The sequence below is a fragment of the Humulus lupulus genome, chromosome 5, assembly GCF_963169125.1.
Source record: "Humulus lupulus chromosome 5, drHumLupu1.1, whole genome shotgun sequence".
Lineage (NCBI taxonomy): Eukaryota > Viridiplantae > Streptophyta > Magnoliopsida > Rosales > Cannabaceae > Humulus > Humulus lupulus.
Window position 1 is genome coordinate 205,049,932 of NC_084797.1, and position 26,438 is coordinate 205,076,369.

Below are 26,438 nucleotides of genomic sequence, written 5' to 3' on the forward strand. Positions count from 1 at the left end.
AGCACCTGGGACGGCATGGTCGTATGTGGTTAGCCTGATGATGGTTTATTTAAATGTTAAGTGTTTGATTTGCATATGCTATATGCTTGTGAGGGTTTTCTTGCTGGGCTTTGGCTCACGGGTGCTCTGTGGTACAGGAAAGGGCAAGGGGAAAGTCGACCAACCATGAGTACGGAGAGCGTGAAGTGACGCGTACATGTTTGGCCTGCCTGTTTGCCACGACCAGGGGTATTTTTTGGAGACAATTGTACTAAACCTAAATTTTGTCGCTTAGCCGACTCAGATTGTGTTTTTGAGTTGTAAATGTTTTTAAACAGTATTTTGGGATCCCAAATGTGTAACGTTTTGTGATTTTCAGTAAATGGAATTAATTTTTAAGGTTTATGACTCTGTTTATAGTTTAATTACACTTTTGCCTTAAAACCTTGATTAGCGAGTTAATTGCACGTTTTAAACTCACTTAGTAACGACTCTAAGGAAGTAGGGCGTTACAACTTGGTATCAGAGCGAGCCAAGGTTTATGGTTTCTGGAGATTGATCAAACATGTACGCTCGCTGTCAGTAACAAGCTCGACTCAGGGTTGGTTGGTAATGATTGACTATTATGCTTGAATATGTGCTTAAATGCCCTGTTTGCCTGCTTATTTCATATAGAGCATGATGAATGAGTTAACATATGCATGATGCCAGGGCATGGCCCGTTGTGTGTTATGTGCTATCTGTATGTAATGTGGACTGTTGTTTATGGTTGGCTGATGAGGTTGGGAGGTGGTTTTGGATGTTGTTATCATGCCTGATGAGCGGCGTCGTTGATTGCAGGCATATTTGTTGAGATGCGTCGACAATCATCTAGACTCCGCGGCAGTAGGGCTGAGGATGACAATCAGGGTCAAGACCCTCCACCTGCCCCATAGAATTTGCAACAGATGTTTGCCAAAATGGAAGCAAGATTGCAACGAACAGAGGAAGAACTTCGACAGTTAAGGCAGCAGGTCCCTCCACAGGTCACTAGGTTACCAGTTCAACAGGTTATGGCACCAGTGCCGGTTCAACCTGTTGTGGAGAACAGGTGGGAACCTTTATATGAGAGGTTCAGGAAACAGTATCTACCCACCTTTGAGGATGGATCAGACCCATTACGGGCAGAGCAGTGGATGAATATGATTTCCTCAATTCTGGATTTTATGAGGGTTGAGGGGAACGAGAGGGTAGCTTGTGCTAGCTACATGTTCAGAGAGGATGCCCGCATCTGGTGGGATGTAGTAGTTCAGAGGAGGAATGTGGAAGTTATGACCTTGAGAGAGTTCAAAAACATTTTCTATGAGAAATACAACAGTGTAGCAGTCCGAGCTGCGAAGGTTGACGAGTTCATCAACCTGACTCAGAACCGGTTTTCAGTTACTGAGTATGCTTTGAGATTTGAACGATTGGTGAAGTTTGCACCAGATTTAGTGCTGATGAATGCGGCAAGAAGGGACATATTTTTACGAGGATTGAACATTATGATCGCCCGTGATGTGAAGATCACTTTGGATCCAGAGACTACTACCTATGCTCAGGTTGTAGACAAGGTCCTTACAGCTGAGGGGGCCGAGGACCAGATTTGGAAAGAGAGTGCTGTTAGGTGCGCTACCAAGAGGACAGTGCCTCCTTTTATTAGATCCAGTCGGGGTAGTGGCTCCAGTGAGCAGAAGAGAAAGGCCCTAGATTCTTTTGTTCCTCCTAGCTCAGATAGGAGGGCACGGGGTGCTTTTGGTGGCCGTCAGGATGGAGGTGACAACTGGAGGAGCTTTCCAGTGTGTCCCCGGTGCAAATGAAGACACCAAGGTGAGTGCAGGATTAGAGCCTGCTTTGTCTGTGGGAGTTCCAATCATCTGAAGAAAGATTGCCCACAAGCCAAGAAAGATGAGCCGAAGCAGAGCGACGGTCTCGCTCCTGCCAGAGTGTTTACTTTGACTCAGACTGAGGTTGAGATTAGCCCCTTGGTTATGACAGGTCAGATTTCTAGTGCTGGTTCTTCTTATACGGCATTGTTTGATTCAGGAGCTACTCATTCGTTTGTGTCTGCTAGAGTGATAGATCAGCTGTGTAGACCTAGTGCTTTGTATGCTAGAGGTTTTCAGACTTTGTTGCCAAATGGGGAACTGGTAGTCTCAAGGAGGTGGATTAGAGCTTTACCAATAGAGGTAGATGGTAGGGAATTGTTTGCTGATCTGATTGAGCTTGCGATGGATGACTTTGACATGATCCTAGGGATGGATTAGCTATCGAAGTATGGGGCGAAGATTGACTGGAAGCGCAGGATGGTGACTTTTGAACCAGAAGGGGAGGTACCCTTTGTACTTGTGGGAACAGTTGGTGGACCGCAAATACCTATGATTTCAGCACTGAAGGCTAGAGACCTGATGTAGGGAGGTTGCATCGGATTCCTAGTGAATGTTGTGGATACCTCTAGGGTTGTGTCGGTTGGACCGGGGGAGACCAGATTGGCATGTGAATTTCCAGATTTATTTCCAGCAGATCTGCTAGGGCTGCTGTCGCAGCGGGAGATTGATTTTGTTATAGAGTTGGTACCAGGGGCGGAGCTAGTATCTAGGACACCATATAGAATGGCTCCAGCAGAGTTAAAAGAGTTGAAGATTCAGTTGCAGGAGTTACTAGATTTGGGGTTCATCAGACCGAGTTTCTCGCCATGGGGTGCTCCTGTGTTGTTTGTCAAGAAGAAGGATGGATCTCTTAGGATGTGTATTGACTACAGGGAGCTGAACAAGTTGACTATTAAGAATAAGTACCCACTGCCTAGGATCGATGATATATTTGACCAGCTACAGGGAAGAACAGTGTTTTCCAAGATAGATCTCCGGTCAGGTTACCATCAATTAAGGATTAATGAAGAGGACATACCAAAGACCACTTTCTGAACGAGGTATGGACAATATGAATTCCTGGTGATGTCCTTTGGATTAATCAATGCCCCAGCAACTTTTATGGATATGATGAATATGGTTTTCAAGAATTATCTAGATAAGTTTGTGATTGTGTTCATCAACGACATTCTAGTGTACTCTCAGTCAGAGGCAGAGCAAGAGAAGCATCTACGTTTGGTGTTGCAGTGGTTGAGGGAGCATGGGTTATACGCTAAGTTCAGCAAGTGTGAGTTCTGGTTACTGCAAGTTACATTTCTGGGCCATATCGTCAGTAAGGAGGGGATTCTGGTTGACCCAAGTAAGATAGAGGCAGTGAGAAATTGGCCTAGACCGAGCAATGTTCCTGAAGTGAGAAGTTTCCTGGGCTTAACAGGATATTATCGGCAGTTTGTTGAGGGGTTCTCCAGGATAGGTGACAGAATTGACAAAGAAGAAGACAAGGTATGTTTGGACAGACAGATGTGAGAAAAATTTCAAGGAGTTGAAGCGGCGATTGATCACCGCGCCAGTATTGAGTCTCCCAATAGATAATGAAAAGTTTTTGGTTTATTATGATGCTTCCAGACAGGGTTTAGGATGTATGCTGATGCAAGCTGGGCCTATGCATCAAGACAGTTGAAGGAGTATGAGTAGAGATATCCCACGCATGATTTGGAGTTGGCAGCGGTGGTATTCGCACTTAAGATTTGGAGACATTATCTCTATAGAGAAGTGTGAGATATACACCGACCATAAGAGTTTGAAGTACTTCTTCACTCAGAAGGATCTGAATATGCGCCAGAGATGGTGGCTGGAGTTGGTTAAGGATTATGATTGTGATATCCTATACCATCCTAGGAAGGCTAATGTAGTGGCTGATGCATTGAGTCGGAAAGGCCCAGGACAATTGTTCAGTTCGAGACAGATATCTGAGAAGCTAGTTGAGGAGATGACTAGAGCGGGTATAGAGTTAGTGGTTGGCCGGTTAGCCAACATCACTCTCCAGTCTACACTCCTTGAGAGGATCAAGGAGGCGCAGGGGAAGGATTCCCAGTTGAGAGGTCACTGAGAAAACATCTTAGTTGGAGCGGCTAAGGACTTTTCTATTTCGGAGATGGGGTTACAGAAGTACAAGGGTCAGATTTGTGTTCTGATGGATTCTGATATCCGGCGGGTGATCTTAGATGAATCGCATACCACTCCCTATCCCTTACATCCAGGTACAATGAAGATGTACCAAGATCTGAGAGCTTTGTATTGGTGGTCGGGCATGAAAAGGGATGTGATGGATTATGTGGCTAAGTGCTTAACTTGTCAGCAGGTCAAGGCTGAACATCAGAGGCCAGCAGGATTGCTGCAGCTTCTAGGGATTCCAGAGTGGAAGTGAGAAGATATCACCATGGACTTCGTGATTGGTTTGATGAAAATCGTGGGTCAGGACGACTCGGTGTGGGTGATTGTTGATAGGAATACCAAGTCTGCCCACTTTTTACTTGTTAGGACGACTTATACTGTGGAGCAGTATGCTGAGTTATATTTGAAGGAAATTGTTCGACTTCATGGGGCTCCGAGGTCGATAATATCTGACAGGGACCCCACCTTCACCTCCAAGTTTTGGGAGAGTCTGCAGAAGGCTATGGGCACACAGTTACGATTTAGTGCTGCTTATCATCCTCAGACAGATGGACAGTCTGAGAGGACGATTCAGATATCGGAGGACATGTTGCGAGCCTGTGTGCTAGACTTTGGGGGATCTTGGAGTAAGTATCTCCCTTTGATTGAGTTCTCGTACAACAACAGTTATCAGGCGACTATCGAAGTGGCTCCGTATGAGATGCTTTATGGGAAGAAGTGTAGATCACTTATCCATTGGGATGAGATAGGTGAGAGGAGTTATTTGGGTCCTAAGGTGGTTCAGAGGACCAAAGAGGGATTAAGAAGATTAGAGTTCGAATGCTCGCCTCCCAGAATCGCCAGAAGAGTTACTCAGACTTGAGACACAAAAGCGTAGAGTTTCGGGTCAGTGACCATGTGTTTCTTAGGGTTTCACCTTTGAGGGGTGTGAAATAGTTTGGTGTTCGGGGCAAGCTAAGCCCTAGGTTTGTTGGCCCCTTCAAGATTCTGGAACGAGTTGGAGAGGTAGCTTACAGATTAGCGATGACTCCAGCCCTATCAGAGGTTCATGATGTGTTTCACGTGTCCATGCTCTGGAAGTATGTGTCTGATTCAACGCATGTTCTGAGTTATGAGAATTTGGACCTGGATCAGGATTTGTCTTATGAGGAGAAGCCGGTTCAAAAACTTGACCAAGAGGACAAAGTCTTGCGGAGCAAGACCATCGCCTTGGTGAAAGTGCTGTGGAGGAAGAGCAAGGTTGAGGAGGCGACATGGGAACTTGAATCAGAGATGCAGTAGCGGTAACCTGAGTTGTTCAGGTAATTTCAAGGATGAAATTTCTGTAAGGAGGGGATAGTTGTAACGACCCAAATTTGCTAATAAGGCTTAGGGCCTTGATTAGCGTGCCTAGAGGGAAATAAGTGAATTATTGCTATAATATATGAATTTATGTGAATATGTGATTAGAGATGCATGTTTAGCTGAATTAAATATGCATGTGAGCCCCGTTTGGATATTTGGGGCATGTTTGTAATTTTAGCCCGATGAAGGCATAAATGTAATAATTGTTATAATTGTGATATATCTGTGTAGCACGATTCGAGACAGTCCCTGGGAGCTGTTAGTCAGAAAGTCACAACGGGGTTGAATATCTGACTCTGGACAAGTCAAGGGGTATTTCAGGTATTAGATGTTTTATGGGGTTATCGGGTTATGGAAATAAATATTTGGAGATATATTTGAGGTTTGAATGTTTAGGAGGGAACATTGGGGAAATTTACCATTTTTCCCTCGGGGACGTTTTTGCACCCCGAGCCTTGAGGTAACCTTAGGAACTTGACTTAAATAAAACAAAACCAATAGAAGCCTTTAGAAAAAAAAAAAGAAAAAGAAACCGACCCTCCCTTCTATCTCTTTCTCTTGGAGTTGCATCCTTTGGAAGCTTTGGGAAACCTTGGTGAATCTAATCAAAGACTAAGGAAATTCAGCTGGGATTTTGGGAGCTAGAGGCTTGGAGCTAGAGGCTTAGAGCTTAGAGAACTGATTTGGGGATTCACTTCAGCTTAAGGTAAGCTTTAATCTCAGTAAATTGTTTTGAGTAGCTGCTGGTTTTTCTTAGAGTTTGCATATGTGTTGGGTGATGGATCATTCTTGAGATTTGATGAGGTTTAGAGCTAATTCTTTGTTAGGTTTTGTTATTGAAAGCATAGTAGAGCTTCTGGAAATAATGGTTTGGATTGTGGGTTTGATTTTGGGGTTAATTGGATTGGTTTTCGTGGCAAAAATGGAGGATTTTTCTGGGTTCAAAGGGTTGGACCGCGACATTGTTCTTGCTAAGTCGCGGCCCTCTGAAGCAGAACAGTGGCCTGGAAGAAGGGCAGGCCGCGGTGTGCCTGCCCTATTTTGCGGTTGCTCTCGGGTTTGGGGGCGGGCCGCGGCATGGCCTCATGGGGCTGCAACTCTTAGTGTGATTTTGGGATTTAAGGTATGTTTAGGCTTGGGAACTTAAAGGTTAAGGCGCGGGATGGATTTTATCACGCAGATTGATAGAATTCAAGGTCCTGGAGATTAGAATTATGGCTTGAAGTTATGTAATGGATTAGAACTTGATGGATGGATATTGTTGGTGCGTTGTGACTAGGGTTTCAGCGAGGCTCGGACTAGAGGACTGTGCTCGGGGCATCGGTGCTTGGAAAGCTCGGGACACAGGTAAGAAAACTGTTGTACCTGTAGAGCTTGTGTTGCAAGGCACGACCCTATAAGATTGTGTTGTAGGGCACGACCCTATATGGTTGTGTCGTAGGGCGCAGCCCTTTAATTGAGTTTATTCATGTTTAAGTATTTGCTTTACTATGCTATGTGTGCATATATGTGAATGAACGGCAAGAGTCGAGAACGGCGAGGGCCGGGAACGGCGAAGGCCAAGATCGGCAAGACTGGGAATGACATTAAGCACGTGGAATGCAAGGCTGAGTGTGGCAAGAGGCCGGGAGCAGCCTTTAGCATGCGGAGTGCGAGTTGCCAGGGCGACCTTAAAGGATACCTGGGATATCCGTACGATGTGGATCGTGAACCCAGGGCCTGGTAAAGCACCTGGGACGGCATGGTCGTATGTGGTTAGCCTGATGATGGTTTATTTATATGTTAAGTATTTGATATGCATATGTTATCTGCGTGTGAGGGTTTTCTTGCTGGGCTTTGGCTCATGGGTGTTTTTTGGTGCAGGTAAGGGCAAGGGAAAAGTCGACCAACCATGAGTACGGAGAGCGTGAAGCCTCGCGTACATGTTTGGCCTGCCTGTCTGCCATGGCCAGGGGTAGTTTTGGGAGACGATTGCACTAAACCTAAATTTTGTCGCTTAGCCGACTCTGATTGTGTTTTTGAGAGGTAAATGTTTCTAAACAGTATTTTGGGATTCCAAATGTGGAACGTTTTGTGATTTTCAGTAAATGGAATTAATTTTTAAGGTTTATGACTCTGTTTTTAGTTTAATTACACTTTTCCCTTAAAACCTCGATTAGCGAGTTAATTGCACGTTTTAAACTCACTTAGTAATGACTCTAAGGAAGTAGGGTGTTACAGTATCATTGCCTGAACTCTGTGCTCTCCATCGCTCTTCCTCCATATCTCGTTTCCTATGCCTTCAACAACAAGGACCCTCCCTACCACTTGAGTAAAAGTAGAGATCTCATGTATTGAAGCGATCCTAACGCCTTGAGCTATCCCGTAATTCAATCCTCGAATAAATTGCTTTTTCCGAGCCACGTCATTGGGTACTATATCAAAATAAAACTTGGCCAACACATCAAACTTGTTGACATATTCTATTATTGTCGTATTTCCCTGAACCAAATTAAGAAATTCATTTGTCTTTGCAGTCTTAACCGCGCCACTATAGTATCTCTCATTAAACAACAGCCTAAATTCTTCCCAGTTCATCATAGTTGTATCTCGTATCTGGGATACTACTTCCCACCAAGTCCAGGCATCCTCCCGTAATACATACGTAGCACAAATCACCCTATCATGACTTAACCACTCTTATAAAGTCGAAGATGGAGCTAACCATGCCCATCCTTTGCTCAACTCTAAACAGATCTAGGCCTCACTTGAAAATTGGAGGTTAATGTTTATGAAACCTCTCATATATTGATTCCCACCTATTCTAAACCCTAGGTTGAGCCAATGCTGGTGCCACTCCAGTCATAAGAAAGGATGAAGTGTTCTCTGGCAGAACCGGCTGCTTAAACCACTTGATCTCATCCTCTTTCCTCTACAATCTTACTTGCATGTCTGTAAACACCTGTTGCTAATTCTGAGGGGCAAGCGAAGGGCTCTGGCCCTGATTATAACTTTCGGCCTCAACATAAATGTTGTCGGGTCCCATTGACTACCTTAGGTTCATAACCTCTAAGTTCGTTTACAGTCAATGACTTGTCCCATTAGGCATGATGATCACATCCAAAAACCTTCCCACGGGGAAAACCAAACAACATTGCATTCACATACAATAGTAATACTATAATACATGCCCATAAAATTCATGCATCGCTCAATAAGCCATGCTCTTACAAACATAAATATCAAGCTCTCTTCTCTAGCTTGTAGGTAAAGCATTTATTTATAAACTGAGCAGGTAGGCACATAATCATATCAACAATCAAGGGTCAGGCCCTATCAGAATATCTCAAGCTCCCTAATAAGCATGCAAATAAGGCACTTATATCCTATTTAATCAGTTAAACACATAACCAGATAAATAGTTACCAAACCCTGAGTCGAGCTTGTCTTTAGTGGCGAGTGTACATGCCTGGCTAGTCTTTAGGTACCCTTAACCTTGGCTCACTATGATACCAAGTTGTAACATCCTCCTAATCCATGACCATTACACTATGTGCTTTAAATAGTGTCAGACTTGCTAATCAAGTCATTTGGTTATAAACGTGTAACTAAAGATAATGTCAAGGGAACATAGACTTTTCATTTGAAAGTTTCATACACATATAGGATCCCAAAAAATTACAACCAGACGTTTAAAAGGGGTATACACAAATCAAAAGTTACAACTAGCTGGCCTAAGCGGCAAAATAAGGGGTACAACTCTAGTTCCTTTGAGATATACTCGGCCATGGTGGATGAGCAGCCGCATATGTACACGCCGCCACCAAAGCTCTCCAACTCGTGGCTAGTCTAGCTTTCCTTTTCCCTTACTTGCACCACATAGCACTTGTGAGCCAAGGCTCAAGTAGAAAACTTAAATATGTACATGAACAGTAAAAACAGATTCCAAATACATATCTAGCATGCCCAACAGTAATAACTTACTCATGCATGCATACGATTACTAATAAATGATTGCCATGTCATAATGAGGGTCGCTGCATTAAATAAATAGTTAACAAGTTATACTGGGGCTCAACGCCCTAGGAACTAGGACTAATGAGTCACCTCGGGGGCCCATGCCCTATCCTCCGTATAACCAACCTTAGAGCTGGCCCAACGTACCTGGCGCTTTAATTTTCCACAACCATTGGGTCCGACAAGCGTATAATGCGCTCCTGGATAGGCCTAACCATATCGACCAGCGCTCAGCGCGCTATTGTCGCCCTTGACTTATGAGCCAAGGCTTTTCGATCAGATAAATGCAAACATGTATACCACTTTAACCATTATCCCAAAATAGAGCATTCACACATGCTTAATCAATCAAAATCACACATATTCACAATCATGTTCATTCCTAGGGGGGCCAAGCCCTATTCATAATCATACTTAACAACCAGAAAAGCAAATACTATTAATCATACTTCAGAAAATACAAGTATGCATACATATTAATCATATATCCCAACCAATTAAACACAAACACATTAATGACCATGTTCCTTAACAGGGCCTAGCCCAAATCACATAGACAATCATATATAATCATGCTCATGTATAAGGGCCAAAGCCCTAATCATAACCACATCTAACAATCGAGCCAAGCCCTAATCATATACATCACATATTGGGTGTAGTTTTCTTACCTTAGGTTTGAGTGCAACATGTATTAAGATCGACCATCAAGCACGATCTTGATCTCGAGCCCCTAACGATAACCTAGTCACAACCAATAGAGAATCTCGTCAAAATGAGCAAATAAAGGTTTCTAGATTGAGTCTTAGCCTCTGAGACATCGAACTCTACTAAATCGAGTAGTAGGATCGATCCCGAGCCCTTATGTTTGAGTTCCCGCACTTAAAAACCCTCCCAAGACTCAAAAACCTTCAAGCGTCGTGACTCAAAACAAAGGAGTCGCGGCCTGCCACAAGTCAGAGAGCTTAAGCTCTCATCTACTTCAACACGCGCTGCAACACTCCCTAGTAGGCGCTGCAGCTCAAATGGCCCGATCCTACTTCTCCCAGTATTCAAGAGAGCCGCGACCTCACAACCTTTAGGAACTACTCGAGGATGAGAAAAAGTGACTAGAAAAGCTCGAGTTTGAGGCTGGAAAATTTTGCAAAAATTAGTTTCGACCTCACATCCTTGAGGAACTACTCAAGGATGAGAAAAAGTGACTAGAAAAGCATAATATAACCAAACTACTAAAATTACATGCCATATAAGTACCTTCGAGTGCATGGTAAAAGTAAGGTCCAACCTTGGCAATAATGAGGTCGGACATGGATATATCGAGTAAACTGTGCATGAATGCATTACAACTCATGCTTAAATTCAACAAGTGTGTTTGTACGAATAAACGAACATAAAATCAAGCCTTTAGTATAACATGCTTGAAATATTTCAACTCAGAAATGTAAAGCAAAAATATTAAAACAAAAGCTGGATGTAAAATTAAATGCAAAAAGGTTTTCAAGCATGAAAAACGTGTGCATAAAGATTAAAATTACTATCTAAATAATAATAAAATAGCCCTAAAACAAGTTATGTATTGTCTTTGCCCCAAGGCCATATATATTAAAAGTATTACAAAAAATACTAATGGGATGCAGCCCATGACCTCGATTTCATGAAGCAGGCACCCCCTCAGCAACATCGGACTTCTCCGCCGTCTTCCTCGTCAAGCGGAGCCTGCCACCTCTTAAGGAACTCGTCTTAGAGGTTGTCCAAAAAGCTGGTGTTGAGATTAGCAATATTGGCCCAGATGCGATACATGGCCATGTCAACAGCGTGATCCTTCTTCTGCTTGAACTCTTCAAGAAAGCAAGCCTTCTCACCCTCGATATTATCAAAGATTTCTTATCCTCCTCGAGCTTGGCATTCAGCTCCTGAAGTTCCTTGATTCTGGAGTCTGTCTCCATGATTTCACAATCCTTGGCCTCCAGTTTTGACTCGAGTTCACACATTGTCGACTTCGCAGCCTTGAGCTCGTCTGTGAGTGCTATCTGGAGGTTCGTCGCCTCCTGAATGTAGGACTAGCTCACGTGAACTTCGTTGTTCAGCTTGTAATTAAGTTGAGCAAATGCGATGAAAGCCTGTACACATAAATAAAAACGGGTTAGTAAACATATAGGATAAGTCCATATAAGCATCATGATAGAGTAAAAGGACTTACCGAGGTGAAGAGGTCTCTGCCCTTGTCAAAGAGTGTGTTGGTATCACAGTAGGAGTTGAGAAACTGCCATTGAGGAGCACCAAGGTTGCTGAAACTTTGGCGAACTCGGGACAATGTTCCCGTGTGGGAACATGTTTTCTTGAGGCCGGAGTAGTCTGTTGGGAAACTTGGAATTCAAGAGGAGGCGAGGGAAGTGAGACCTTGGTAGATACTCAGACCTCGGGGTTTGGATCGGCATGTAGGCTAGGGCCATGAGTGTCCGAGGTGGGAGGTGTCGCCTCAGATTTTTTCAAGATTTTGGAGGGGTGCCCCGCTCTCTGTGATGCCCTTGGGCATTTACTCTGCTTAGCTTTGGAGCGGCGATTGAGCATATTTTCTAAGTCAGATTCCATGTCGTCTGCACATACACAATTTACACATTAGTGATCGAGCCTAAACTACAAAAAGAAGCAACACTAAAGTCAAAAGAAACCTAACTGGTACTTACCCCCGAGCTTGTGCTCGGCGACCAAGAAATCCCCCTATCTTCAAAGGATGCTGGGGGAGTCCCTTTCCTATATGTAGGAGACAGCCTCAAAAGGTCTCTATAGACGTTGGTCCCATATTGAATGGGGACCCTATTCCAAACCTTATTTAAACTATACATGGTTTGGTACTTACCTAACCAGCTATAAAACATATGTACCCTCTCATCCACCCAGGACCAAGTATGAAAGTTATCCCTAGGATCCGGAAAAAGGATAAGTGTGTTGGGCTTGTGCTTAAGCAAAGAAGGGGACCACATGGTCAAGCTAAGTAGTACTTTACCTCCACCACCCGAGCTCAAGGCCTTGTCTTGGGCTTCATTTCCCGAGCCAGATCGATCATGATGGCGAGCCACAGGGGGACAGGCCCGTGAGCTCGAAGACCTCTGTCTCATGGGAATTTTCTCAGTGGGAAGCTGCATGTGCTCCCACTTGAAGTATTTATGGTAGGCAGCATCGTCTGTTGACTAGTCTTGCTCCAAGAGGCCACAGGCTCGGAGCCGTTCTTCATGAAGAAGATAGGATAACGAATGTCAGTCGTATGGTAGTTGGAGCAAAGTTGTCTTGTGCTCCACCATCGACTCTGAGGGGATGGGACAGAGATAATTGGCTGAAGAAAAGGTTACATATTATTATTTCGAGCCTAGTCATTAAACGAATAGGAAAAGGATAAGTGCGAGTACTTACGGATGCGTTGGAATGAATAAAATTTGGAAGGAGTGAGGCCATCCGTCCAGAAGAATGCCAGCTTGAAGTTTGGGGGATGGTTTAGCATATCCTCAAAAATCTTCTTCTCCTTCGGATAGCTCGACAAATAATAGAAGCCATCCCCTCCCTAAGCTCGAGAAGGGTTGTTTTTCAGGCATAAGAGATACATAATATCTTGTGGTGAGGGTCCTTCCCACTTAAGTTCATGGTACAGGGACTTGAGAGCAGAGAGAACCCTATAAGAATTTGTCTGGAGTTGGAATGGGCGAGCCCAAAAAAATCCAGAAAATCCTTAAAAAATGATTTCAGGGGAAGTAGGGCCCTTTCCTTCATATGCTCGCAACTCCAGGCCGCGAGCTTAATCTTGCTATCTGGGTTGCCATCGCCCAAGGTATAGCAGCTCCATTCGTTTGGAGTCGCAGGTCGACACATCAGTGTGCTGGAAAGTTTCAGGCCATGGAGAGCTAGAATCTCAAAGATTTTGCATGTTGAGGTGACTGAGCTCCAATAGTGCTCAGCTTTGAAGAAACCTTCTTGCAGGGTCGGAATAGATGTGGCTCGAGAAGTGGAGGGGCGGTCTAAAGGGTCCTCCATCAACAAGAAGGGAAGTGCACCAGGCTCGTAAGCAGCATTGACTTTGAGTTTGGGATCAAGTGGGATAGGTCTTATCTCGAGGTCTGGATCTGGGTAAATCACGACCCGGAGTATCTTCCTTTTTCTTTCCTCGACCTCGTCAATCTGACGTCAGAAACGGTCTCAGATGTCCTCTTATTCACACCTCACGTGGTGCTCGTGTATCAATTGCTGGTTCCAAGTGAAGGAAGACTCCGGATTGGGAGTTGATGGATAGTAAGGAATTGTGAACACTGACCCCCACCGATTATCAAAGTTTTACATCATCTAACAAGAAAAAAGAGGGTGAGGGCCAGGCATGCAAGGCATCACAGAATACAATTTTGGTGATTTGAGATCGAAAGCCCGAGATCAAGGATTAAACACAGTCGAGACCGAGGTCTCGATATGATGGATCGGATTCGAAGTAGAGCCCCGAACTATTGTAAAGCTCGGGCTTCAAGCGTGTACTTGACACGAGAGTGGGAAAGTTTGGGTTCAATTTAAGAATCCCAGATTTTCAGGGATAAAGTTGACGGTTACCCAAAAAGGTGATAATTTTGGGATTTGTGCAATTAAAATCCCTAATTCAGAGCCCCCATTTCTTGGCTTACACGATACACTACCCTTAATCTGAAAAAACCCTATGTTTGCATTATTTACACTAAATATGGGTTTTAAAACTGTGTTGTCAAAAACTTTGAATTGGAAGTTTCTGGAGTATCAGATAAACAGTGTGGCTAAGACTACTAACTACTAAAAATATCCTTATAAAACCAGTGAAAAACTAGTAAATATACTCACGGTGCAGAAGAAACACGTAAAAAAAATACATGTATAAAAGGAAAGTAAGTGAAGGAGGATCAGAGTACTTACACAAACTGGTCCGAGGGAACGAGAAGATCGTCGAATGAAAGATGGGAAGTAGGAATTATTCCACTGAGCTAAATGATTTAGAGTTGCTTTGTTTCTGTGGTTTAGAAAACATGCACAAGAAAAAGGTTTCTCTCTTTTATCTGGTTCGTGTTTTCTGAAGAGCAAAAATTATAATGAATATGATGAAGGAGAAGAGAGAGCTTATATATATGACCCTGCGGGATGTCAAGGGTCGAGTATATCTAGGCCTTTGGTTTGATTTTGAGTTTGATTCGACGGTTGGGGTGTAAACATTGCATTGGAAACAAAAAGCTGGGAAATGAAAGGACGTGGGTAGATGAAAAGAGTACTCGAGTACTCTGACTGCGCAATCCATGACTGACACGTGTCCACACTCGAGTATGGTAGGTGGCTCGGTTTTCAAAGGTATCAGTTCAAAAGTTTCCTTCTCATAGGATTCAAACTGATACTTTTGAGGGGGAAAATGTTACACCCAGATTTTGAGAATGGAGATTTTGATCTCGAAACTCAGGCTTGTAAGGTGTAACCTGAAAATAAGCATACTTGTCATGTGATCAGCATTAATGAGAAAGTCAAGGACAGTCTCGCTAAGCAGTAAATGCGACATCATCGGGATTGGTGAGCTCAGAAACTACGTGGTCTCGGAAGACACAATGACAGTAGTTCAAACACTTGTATAAATCTCCTGATTTACTTCCTGCCATCAGACAAGACGGTTCGAGCTCAAGGATTGTGAACTCGAAGAAGATGATCTCGACAATGTTACTTGTTGAGAACATAGGCAAACCGAGGTATCGAGCTCGCGATGGGTGAACGATCTCAAAGGCATACGATTCTAGTGTACAAGCTCGTAAGCTGTGTGTGTACATGTCTATTGTTATAGAATCCCTATGTTTAAGGAATCATATGTAATCTATTATCAAATCCCTAATATCGCGGGATTTATACGCGTACTAATAACCATACACATTTATTTGCATTTATTTAATTTATTTGTATCATAACTCTCCGAAATCTGTGTGGATATATTCAGTAATCCACTCTATAAATAGAGTGGGACAATTCATTTGTAAGGACTAAAACTTTTTTATTGGGAAGACTCTACATAATTGCTTCCAGAAAGCTTTGAGAGAATTCCAGAAAGTGAATAACACAGACTCGTGCACTAGGCAGATTTTAACTGCTGAACCACGTAAAAATCGTGTCTACATTGTTTGTTTCCTCTAGTATTTTTGTTTAATTTCTCTTCATTTCTAAGTTGATGAAAAACGACGTCAACAGCCATCATGGCCTCCTAATCAAGGCCCTGAGCTTTATTAGGTAATTTTGGGACGTTACATTCGGGCTCCTCATCCGGACTAGACTCATACTCGGCCTGCCTTATACCTGGGGTAAATGAACTGTAATGCTCTGGACAGCCAAGACCATTACATTGTGTATTTTACATAGTTCTGGACTTGCTAATCAAGTCATTTGGATATAAACATACAACTAAGAGTAATTAACGAATTAGGGTTTAAGAGTTTTGATCATAGGAACAGGTACTTTCATTTAAAAGTGTAAGTCTGTACATGGGATCCCAAATATAATTGTTTACAAGTCTTTTACAAATCCAAAAGGGTAGTTACAACTCAAGTCGGCCTAAGCGGCAAAACTACGGTTTGACTCAAGTCCCTCTTTGATTCTCGGTCGTGGCAGCCGAGCAGTTGCATATGTACATGATGCCCCTAAAGCTCTCCAACTTATGGCTGGTCCAGCTTCCCGTTTCCCTTACCTGCACCACATAGCACCCATGAGCGAAGGCTCAGTAAGAAAACTTAAATCAATAGATTCAAATAAGCAACAGAATATAAATAACATGCTTAGTAGTAGTAACCCTACTTAATCAAAGTCATAGTCCAATTTAAACAACCAATGAGTTACACAAGTGCAAATTTAACTTCTAATTATTTAGGTGGCATTCGGGCCAGAAAAATGCATGTTGCACTCCCAAGTCTCCCTATCCAAACGGCTTGCATTCCGCATGCTTGTTGCCGACCTCAACTCTTAGACTAAGCTTGCAAATCAGGTATAATCAGATATACAGTGTACCTAACACACAATCGTATACAGTGTATACAAGCATGCCTAAGCAAGTAATCAAAGGCATAATTATAGTCATATTTATTAACAGGGCCCCGAGCCCTAGTTACAACCAAGGTGCAGTATTCTTACCTCGAGTCCCGAGCAGATACCGTATGGCAACCCCGAGCGCAATCCTTACCCCTGAGCCTAACGGTATAACCTAGTCACAACATAATAACCTCAATTCCAACTCAGATCACCACTACATTGAAAGCTTAAAGAATTCCACACTCACTAGCTTGAGATACTTAGCCTATGCTGAAAGAAAACTTAGGAGGAGAGAGAAAGGGCTAGTGTTATACATGAATGACTAAACCCTTGGCAAAGGGTGTCCTCTTACTCTAATTATGTGGTCAAATGACCAATTTTCCCCTGCACGCTCTTAACCTTCATGGTAACCTCTAAGGGCTATTCAGTCATTTTGCCATTACTTCCCACTAAACCTCAAATAACACTATAAAATCTCAATTAACCTTGACATACCCAAATAATCACCAAATAACTTCCCATTACCCGATAAACCCCGACAATGTACTAGATTACTAAAATACCCCTAGCCTCAACCTGAGCCGAGTATTATTCCTAGTTGTGACTTTTCTGCCAACTCGCTCACTAGGATCGCCTTTTGCCAAATATTGCCAATATATCCACATAATAATGTGATCTCAATCACATGACACGTATAATTACAATTATACCCTCAACGGGTCAAAATTACAAAAATGCCCTTAGTAACGAAAACGGGCCCATGTGCATATTTAATACACACAAACATGCATGAGTATTCATATCACAATATAACTCATATATGCCACATAATCACACACATATTGAATTAAATTCACATATTAATCCATTTATGCCCTCCTCTCACACTAATCGAGGCACTAAGCCTTATTAGTAAACTTGGGACATTGTAGGAACCATGACGCAAGGAATTCCATGGCAGGAGGTTTGTACCATACTGCTAAAGAATGTTGGACCTAAAATGTAAAGTGTTATGTACTACTACAGTATATTTGGGGTAGGAAAAATAGTGGCATACGACCAATTGGTCAACACAATGATGTAAAGTCACACTCAGGTTTGGGTCTTCAAGATGTCGGCTCACAAGTTACCTCATATTTGAATCAGACTAGCCTAAAACTAGCAGCAACCCGGTTTATTTCTATATCTTGATTACCTTGGTCGGAGGTGCCGACTGCTCCCTCTGATTCGGCACGACCTTGGTCAGAATTCTACCTGCCTTCAGTGATCTTTATTTTACACACCAACCATGTGACCTCCTCTTCCTCCTCGACCTCCTCAACTATTGGAGAACTCTCATTGGGAGGACCTCAAGGCTTGATGGTCGGTGTCTGATCCTCTCTGGTCAGCTTACAAGCCACCATGGTGACGTCATTTACCACTGCCTTGAACTTCTTCTCCTTAGAAAAAGTGTTGGCCAAAGTTTGGTATTGACCCCCAAGGATCTCAAACTGCTCCATTCTCTTGTAAATAGCTGCACAAGATAACAACTCGATCAGAGTAAGTAAAACTTAGCAAAAGCAAAAATATCTCAATCAGATGAAGAGTTTAAGAGTATAGATACTTACGAGGTTTGTTGAAATAAAGGTAGTCGTAGTTCCAGAATTTGTTTGACATAAAGAACTGGTCTTTAAAGTCATTCAGATGGCTAAGGAGGTCGATGATGCTTGCAGACATGGGGAATCGAGTGAGGTAGTAGAAACCGCCACCTCAGGTCTTAGTGTTTGGGTGGGCCTTCAGACCGAAAAAATACAAAATGTCGTATGGAGTGGGGACCTTCCACTCGTTCTTGAGGAGTAAATACTTTAACCCCGCATGGAGGTGATAGGAATTTGGTGGGAGTTGGAAAGGGGCGAGCGTCACATAATTCAGGAAGTCTGTGAAATACGGATCCAGGGGGAGGAAGGCACCTGCCTTTAGGTGTTCATCACTCTAGGCCCCGAATTCGTCCTCCAATAGGGTGTAGCTTCACTCAACTTCCAATGGTGGTTGAGCATAGAAGTTGGGATTCATCTTGATCCCATGAAATAACATTATATTATTCACTTCGGGTTGTGATGTAACTCGAGACACGATCCTCTCGGCCTCAAAGAAACTATCAGGGCCTACCTCCATCCCCTTCTCCACCACTGGACCAAAGTGGGGAATGGGGGTCTCGAGGGCGATCTGGGTATCCTTGCCTCGAGAAGGGGAGCCTGTCATTATCATTTTCTTTTGAGGGATCATGACGAATATTTTAGTTCGCCTGAATACAAAATCACCCGTTAGAGGTGAACTTGGAAGATAACCTAATTCTAATAACGGAAGAAATAGCGACCTAAAATTCTAAGGTTTTATTACTCGACCTAAGGCATCTATGAGTTAAGTGTAGGCTTAACACCACGACGCGTGGTCCCACGCACATCTCTAGTTCACGCGCCCGAATCTCGGGAAGGTGCTGAAATTTCAAGATTCGTGTGTCAGACACAGTGGTTTCAAAAAGCGATTTAATGCAAAACCACTCCAATATCGTAACCCTTAAACTACCTAGAACTGAACCTAAAACCCTTGAGTCTTCTAACCCAGAAATTCAAACCTTCATCTTTTGAACCCAAAAAAGCCCAAAAAATAACCTACTTTTTGCGCATTATTATTAATCGTTTCTAGTGCTACTATTTTTTGCCTAGTTAAAACCTAAATGGAGCTCGTACACAACCAAAGTAAGGCAAAAGCACTAAAAAATTTCATAAAATCTTATTGAAAATTGAAAAATAAAATTTAAATTGGGATGAGTATGCTTACATATTAGTTTTTTGATCGACGAGTGCAAGAAGAATAGAAAATGTTTGAAAAATCCAACTGTGAGGGTCTGAGAATTTATGTGAAGCAAAGGACTTCAGAGAATGTGAATATTTTGAGAAGAAGAAAGATAAAAGGAAAATTTTGAATGCAAAGGTGGCTATGCACAAATTTTCCCTTCTATTTATATGTAAACTATAGGGACAAATATGAGTCACGCGATTAAAGCAAGTAGAGATCCGAGGGATAGAGTTAAATAAACCAAACAGAGGCAAAAGGTTGACGAGACAATTATTACAGTACTCGAAACTCGAATAAGCACCTATAACAAGCAGACATGTGTCTCGTACTCTAGTAAGTTGGTGGGCATGTTTTCTCATAACAGAAATCGAAAAGCCCCTACAGTGTGTGTTAGAAGTGACGTTATGCACGAGCAAGGGCTTGTGTGGAAAATGGTGTACACTAAAAACACAAGCTCCATTTACTAGCTTGGGGTACAGCTAGCGCAAAATAAAAAGAGGAGGCAAGATTTCAGAGATGCTTCGTTAACTCCGGACCAAACATCTCGAGGCTGTGTCACTGAGTTCGGAACAGCCCAAGATCTTGTAGACCATTAGAGATGAAATGACAGAGATCGAGGTACCCAGCGAGTAGATTTTCTGCATCAAGGTCGAGCATTATCTAAATCAAGCCATCCTATTCCAGTCATTTCCAGCCCGAGAATGACATCTAGCTCGGAGTGGTTCAACGACGCACACAGAAGAATACCTACAGACTAAGATTCCCAATATGCGCAATAAATGCGCACAATCATCATATACTTTTATTGATTGATGCAAATGACAATAGGATCAATTACGATAATTAAACGTCCATTAAATTGGGAAGTTAATCAATACTGTACGTTTCAATTTATAGAACGGTTACCTAATGTTGTCCATCATAATTCCCTATAAATACAAGGGGAATGGACAGTAAAAGGGACCAACATTTTTTTGTGTAAAAACTGTGCTGAAATTGTAATAAACTATTTTATCTAGGGTTCCTAAATGTAACACCCCAAATTCCCTAATATGGCTTAGTGCCTGTATTAGGGGGTCAGGAGGCAATAATTGAATTAATTGAGTGCTTATGTGTTATGAGCATGTTATTATGTGAATTGTATTATGATATGATTATGCTTGCATGTGTTAGGTGTATTAAATATGCATGTGGGATCGTTTCTTACTAGAGGGCATTTTCGTAATATTTACCCGTTAAGGGTATAATTGTAAATATGTGTGCTATATGATTGCGATATATTTAAGTTACGTGGCACGAGGTGATCCTAGGGAGCTAGTTAGCGGGAAAGTCACAACGGGGTAAAATACCAGGCTCGGGTGAGCCTAGGGGTATTTTGGTAAATTACCGCGAATTATTGAGTAACAGGGATTAATTGATGATTAGTAGTTTGATAGATTATTTGGAGTTGTTTAAGATAATTTGAGATTAGCAAAAATTATGCCAAATGACTAAGTTGCCCTTGAGGATAACTTTTGAAGTAAAAAGGGGCAAGGGGTATAGTGGTCATTTGACCACTTGGGTTAGCTAATTAGGCAGCAACCTTGAGAAGGCTCACTAATGTTTTCAGCTCATTTCCTTCCCTCTTGGTGTGCACATTGAAGCTTAGAGAGGTTTGTCTAGAATTCAAGCCAAGATCATTGTGGTGAAGATTGGAGAGTGATTTTGGGGACTAGGAGCTTCTAAGCTAAGAATCTCATCTGGATTTTTGAGTTGGGTAGAGAAATTGAGGTAATTCTTTAGTCTTTTCCCTTTTCTAGTGATTTTCATGAGCTCTTTGGGTTTTAATTCCTAGAGGCTAGCTTGGTTGTGTTCTTGAGTGAGCTTAACATTGGGTTTTGTTGGCTAAGGCTAGTGTAGTGTTTCTGTGGTTGGAATCTTGCTAGAAACCTTATTTTGGGTCAGATTAGAAGTTTGAATTGGCTGGAAATTGCATGTGTAAGGAATTGGGGAAGAACACCTAAGTTATCGGCAAATTTTTAGGTTCTGGGACCTAGAGCGACAGTGTTAGTGTCCTAGAAAGAGGGCAATTGGAATTCAATTTTGGGGCTCGAGTTTAGGGGCGCGACTGCGCCAAGGGATGGCGTGATTGCTCCAATGGTCCAGTAGCCCCAAATTTTCTATGGGCACGACCGCACCCAGGGTAGGTGCGACCGCGCTAGGGGCCCAAATTGCCTGTTTTCTTATTTTTAGGGCTAGGCCTGTGGGGCTCGGTAATCCAATTTGGAAGCTTGCTTGGGGGGCTCGGGGGGAATTTTTAGTGCCCCGTTAACTGAGAACCATGGTTTTAAGATTTAAAGTTCGATTTGGAACTCAGGATTTAGGGTTAAGTCCTTATGAACGTATACTTGTGTTGGGACTAGGGTTTCTGCCAGGCTCGAGTCAGGATCAGTGCTCGAGGTCGTTCCACTACCTGCACAAAGATCGAGGATGGAAAATTGCACTTGATACGTCAAATGTATGATTGGGGCTTGGCCCAGCTATTAATGTAAGATTATTGGGGCTTGGCCCGTTTGTTAAATGTAATGTGATTACGTCTCGGGCCCAGCTAATGAGAATGATTATAATTGTGCCTGTGCATATCTGCTTAGTATACTATAATGCATTGTATCTGCATGTATGATGAATGTATTATGTGGATGTTTGTTTTGGCTGGGAAGCTCGGTTTATTAACTAAGAATTTGTCTGTTGTATATGATTAAAGCTTGACCCTCTAGTCAAGGGTATATTAGGTTAAAAGGGGACTCGACTTATAAGTTGAGGGTTTTCAAGGCTTGACTTATAAGTCAAGGCTCTGTAAGCCTCAGCTTATAATCCATGATCAACGTTATGCGCATTGAGCGCAGGCCTTTATGGCTAGGCCACTCCGGGAGTGCCTTATGCACTTGACTGGCTCGGATGCCATATTAATAAATGGGAGTGCGACATGCACTTTTGTAACCCTATGGTCACCTATTTGTACAGTGTGTATGCTTGGTTCAATTTATGACTGTTAAGCATGTGTTATATTCTTTGAACTATCTGAATACTTTTTCCTGCTAAGTATTTTGGCTCACAGTTGCTTTGTGGTGCAAGTAAGGGTAAGGAAAAGCTTGGCCAGCCATGACTTGGAGAGAGTTAGCGGTGATGTTTACATATGCAGTCCGCTGACCGCCACTGTCGAGATATCAAATGGGAGATAGGGTTGGACCCTGTTTTGCCACTTAGGTCAGCTTATTTTGTAATCTTTGGGTTGTAACCAACTTTTAAACTTGTATTTTGGGATCCCATGTAAAGAGTAAAGTTTTTTTTAATGAAAATGTTTATGTCTTAACAAAAATTTTAATACCTAAACCTTTAGTGGCTTAATCACATGTTTTAGTCCAAATGACTTGTTTCGCGAGTCTAGCACTAATTTTAAACACACTTGCTAATAGACCCTAATTAGCAGGGCGTTACAACTTGGTATCAGAGCAGCCAAGGTTTAAGGGTTCCTGATGATGGACTGGGCATGTACACTCGCCGCTAAAGACAATCTCATCTCATGGTTTGGTAACTATTAATATAGTTAAGTGTGTAATTGCTTAAATGAAATATATTTGCCTAACCTGCTTGTTTAAATAGAAAGAATGAGCTATTCTGATGGGGCCTGGCCCTTGATCGTTGTATGTATGTTAAAGATGTGCTTATTAGCATAATAGTCGCTTGTAAAAGTGGTAGGATTGCTTATAAGCATAGTTGTTGCTTTTGGATGTCAGAAACACTTATTAGCTCTGCTATACGTGCTTGTATGCTAAGAGATGCTTATTAGCACCGTTAAATGTTAAAAGGAATGCTTATTAGCATCGTTATTTGTCTATGCATGCTAGAAAATGCTTATTAGCATCCTTGTTGCCCTTGAGTGTTAGAAATGCTTAATAGCATTATGTTATGTATATGCATGCCAGGAATGTTCTTATTAGCGTTATTAATGTTTGTGAATGTCAAGAATGTGCTTATTAGCATCTTGGTTAAGCATAAATATGAATCTCCATGCTTATTAGCGTGATTTTATATGTGTGAATGATTGGGATGCTTAGTAGCATTGTCATTGAACCATGGGCTGACATGAGATATTATTATTACTGCCTAATAAGTTGAGTCATTGATTGTAGATGGACTTGGAAGTATGCTTCCAGGGCAATCTAATGAGCCAGCCGGCGCTAAGCATCAGGTCAGAAGTAATGACTAAGGTCAAAACCCTCTGCCAGCTCCTGAAAACTGGCAACAGATGCTTGCTAATATGCAAGCTAGGCTGCAGAATCAGGATGAAGAGATTCGCCAATTGAGGCAACAACAGGTTTTGGCAAGGAACGCTGCATCAGCGCCCCCATCTGCTGCTTCAGTACCGGCTGTACAGTAGCAGATAGAGTTAGAGAATTTTTGGGAGTTAGTATATGAACGGTTCATGAAACAGCATCCTTTGGTTTTCGAGGGTAGCGCAGATCCACTCAAGGCAGAGCAGTGGATGTCTATGATTACATCCATCCTAGACTTTATGAGGGTGGTGGGCAATGAAAGAATGTCCTGTGCCACATACATGTTTCGGGAGGACGCCCAAATCTAGTGGGAGGTGGTGTCCCATTCTAGGGATGTAACCATAATGAACTAGGAAGAGTTTAGAACTCTCTTTAATGACAAATATTGTAATGAGGTAATTAGAGCTGCCAAAGTTGAGGAATTCAGTAGATTGTTGCAAGGAAGTATGTCAGTGACACAATACGCCCTGAAGTTTGACAGATTAGCAAAGTTCACTACAGACTTGGTACCCACTTATGGGACAAATAAGGAAAGATTCCTTCAGGGGATACAACCTATGATAGCCCTGGATGTTAGAATTACAACAGTATATGGAGTGACGACATACGCTCAAGTAGGAGAGAGAACTATTACTGCAGAGGGCGTTAAGAACAAGATCTGGCACAAGAACGCGGCCAGAAAGGATATGAGGAGGACGGGACCTCCCTTCACAGGATTAGGTAGGGGCGGAGGCCCTAGTGACCAGAAAAGGAAGACCCCGGATACTGTTTTGGCTTCTAATCCTGACAAGAGGCCACGGGGTGTAAAGATTGGCCGCCAGGGCGACAATGAGAACTGGAAGACATATCCAGAGTGTGCAAGATGTAGAAGACGTCATCTGGGGGAGTGTCGGGTGAAGGCCTGCTTCTTATGTTGGATTGTGGGGCATCTCAAGAAGGATTGCCAATGAATGAAGAAAGAGGAATCGAAGAAGGCAGACAACTTGACTCTAGCTCAAGTGTTTGCATTGACACAGGTTAAGGCCAAGGCTAGGCCCTAAGTGGTCACATGTCAACTTTCTAGTGTTGGCATTTCTTATACTGTGCTGATTGACTCTAGTGCTACACATTCTTATGTTTCTAGTAGGATTATTGATAAGTAGGCCATGTGACTACTATGTTGTGGGGTTCGGGACGTTATTACCCTTTGGGGAGTTAGTGGTTTCCAAGAGATGGGTCAAATCCCTACCAGTGATAGTGGACGGCAGGGAGTTTTCGGTTGACTTGATAGAGTTTGTTATGACCGACTTTGATATGATTTTGGGGATGGACAGGTTAACTAGATATGGGGAACCATTGATTGTAAAAAGAAAATGGTAACCTTTGAGCCTGACGGTGAGGACCCCTTCGTATTCGTTGGCACTGTGCATGGACCCTGAGTGCCTATGATTTCAACATTAAAGGCTAGAGACCTATTGTGTGGAGGTTTCATAGGATTCTTGGTTAGTGTGGTGGATACCACTGAGGCCGTGCCAGTAGGACCATAAGAGACTAGGTTAGTCTGTGAATTCTTAGATGTGTTCCCAGAGGAGTTACTAGGGTTGCCGCCACAAAGGGAGATAGAATTTGTTATTGAGCTGGCACCATGGATAGAGCCAGTGTCTAGGGTACCTTACATAATGGCCCTAGCAGAGTTGAGGGAACTCAAGGTACAATTACAAGAGTTGTTAGACTTGGGTTTTATTAGACCCAGTTTCTCGCCATGGGGCGCACCAGTCCTATTTGTGAAGAAGGATGAATCTATGAGGATGTGCATAGACTACAGGTTACTAAAGAAGCTGACCATTAAGAACATGTATCCTCTTCCATGGATAGATGATTTATTTGACCAATTGCTAGGTAAAATGGTGTTCTCGAAGATAGATCTTCGGTCTGGTTATCACCAATTGAGGATCAAGGAGAAAGACATACCCAAGATAGCCTTCCATACTAGATATGGGCACTATGCGTTTCTTGTTATGTCATTTGGTTTGACTAACGCCCCGGCAGCCTTCATGGATTTGATGAACATGGTGTTCAAGGACTATCTAGATCGATTTGTGATCGTCTTTATCGACGATATCTTACTATATTCACAATCAGAGGGAGAACATGAGAAACACCTCAGGTTGGTCTTACAAAGGTTGAGAAAACACAAATTGTTTGCAAAGTTCAAGAAGCGTGAGTTCTGGTTACCTCAGGTGACTTTCTTGGGTCATATTTTTAGTAGAGATGGGATTAAGGCAGACCCAGCTAAGATTAAGGCTATCAGGAATTGGCTGAGGCTAAGGAATGCCTCTGAGATTAGAAGCTTCCTTGTATTGGCATGTTATTATAGAAATTTTGTAGAAGGGTTCTCAAGGATAGCTACCCCACTAACATAACTGACATGCAAGAGTCAAAAGTTTGTGTGGTCAGACAGATGTGAGAACAGTTTCCAAAAGTTGAAGCGGCGTTTGATTACCGCCCAAGTCCTGAGTCTTTCAATAGATCAAGAGAAGTTCATAGTTTATTGTGATGCTTCGCGAGAAGGGTTAGGATGTGCCCTTATGTAGGTAGAAAGAGTGATTTCTTATGCATCACGTCAGTTGAAGGATTATGAGAAGAGGTATCCTACTCATGATCTGGAGTTAGCAGCGGTGGTCTTTGCATTAAAGGTATGGAGGCATTACCTTTATGGAGAGAAGTGTGAGATATATAATAACCACAAGAGCCTCAACTACTTATTTACACATAATGATTTGAATATGAGGTAAAGGTGTTGGTTGGAGTTGGTGAAGGACTATGACTGTGACTTCCTTTAGCATCTAGGGAAAGCCAACGTGGTGGCAGA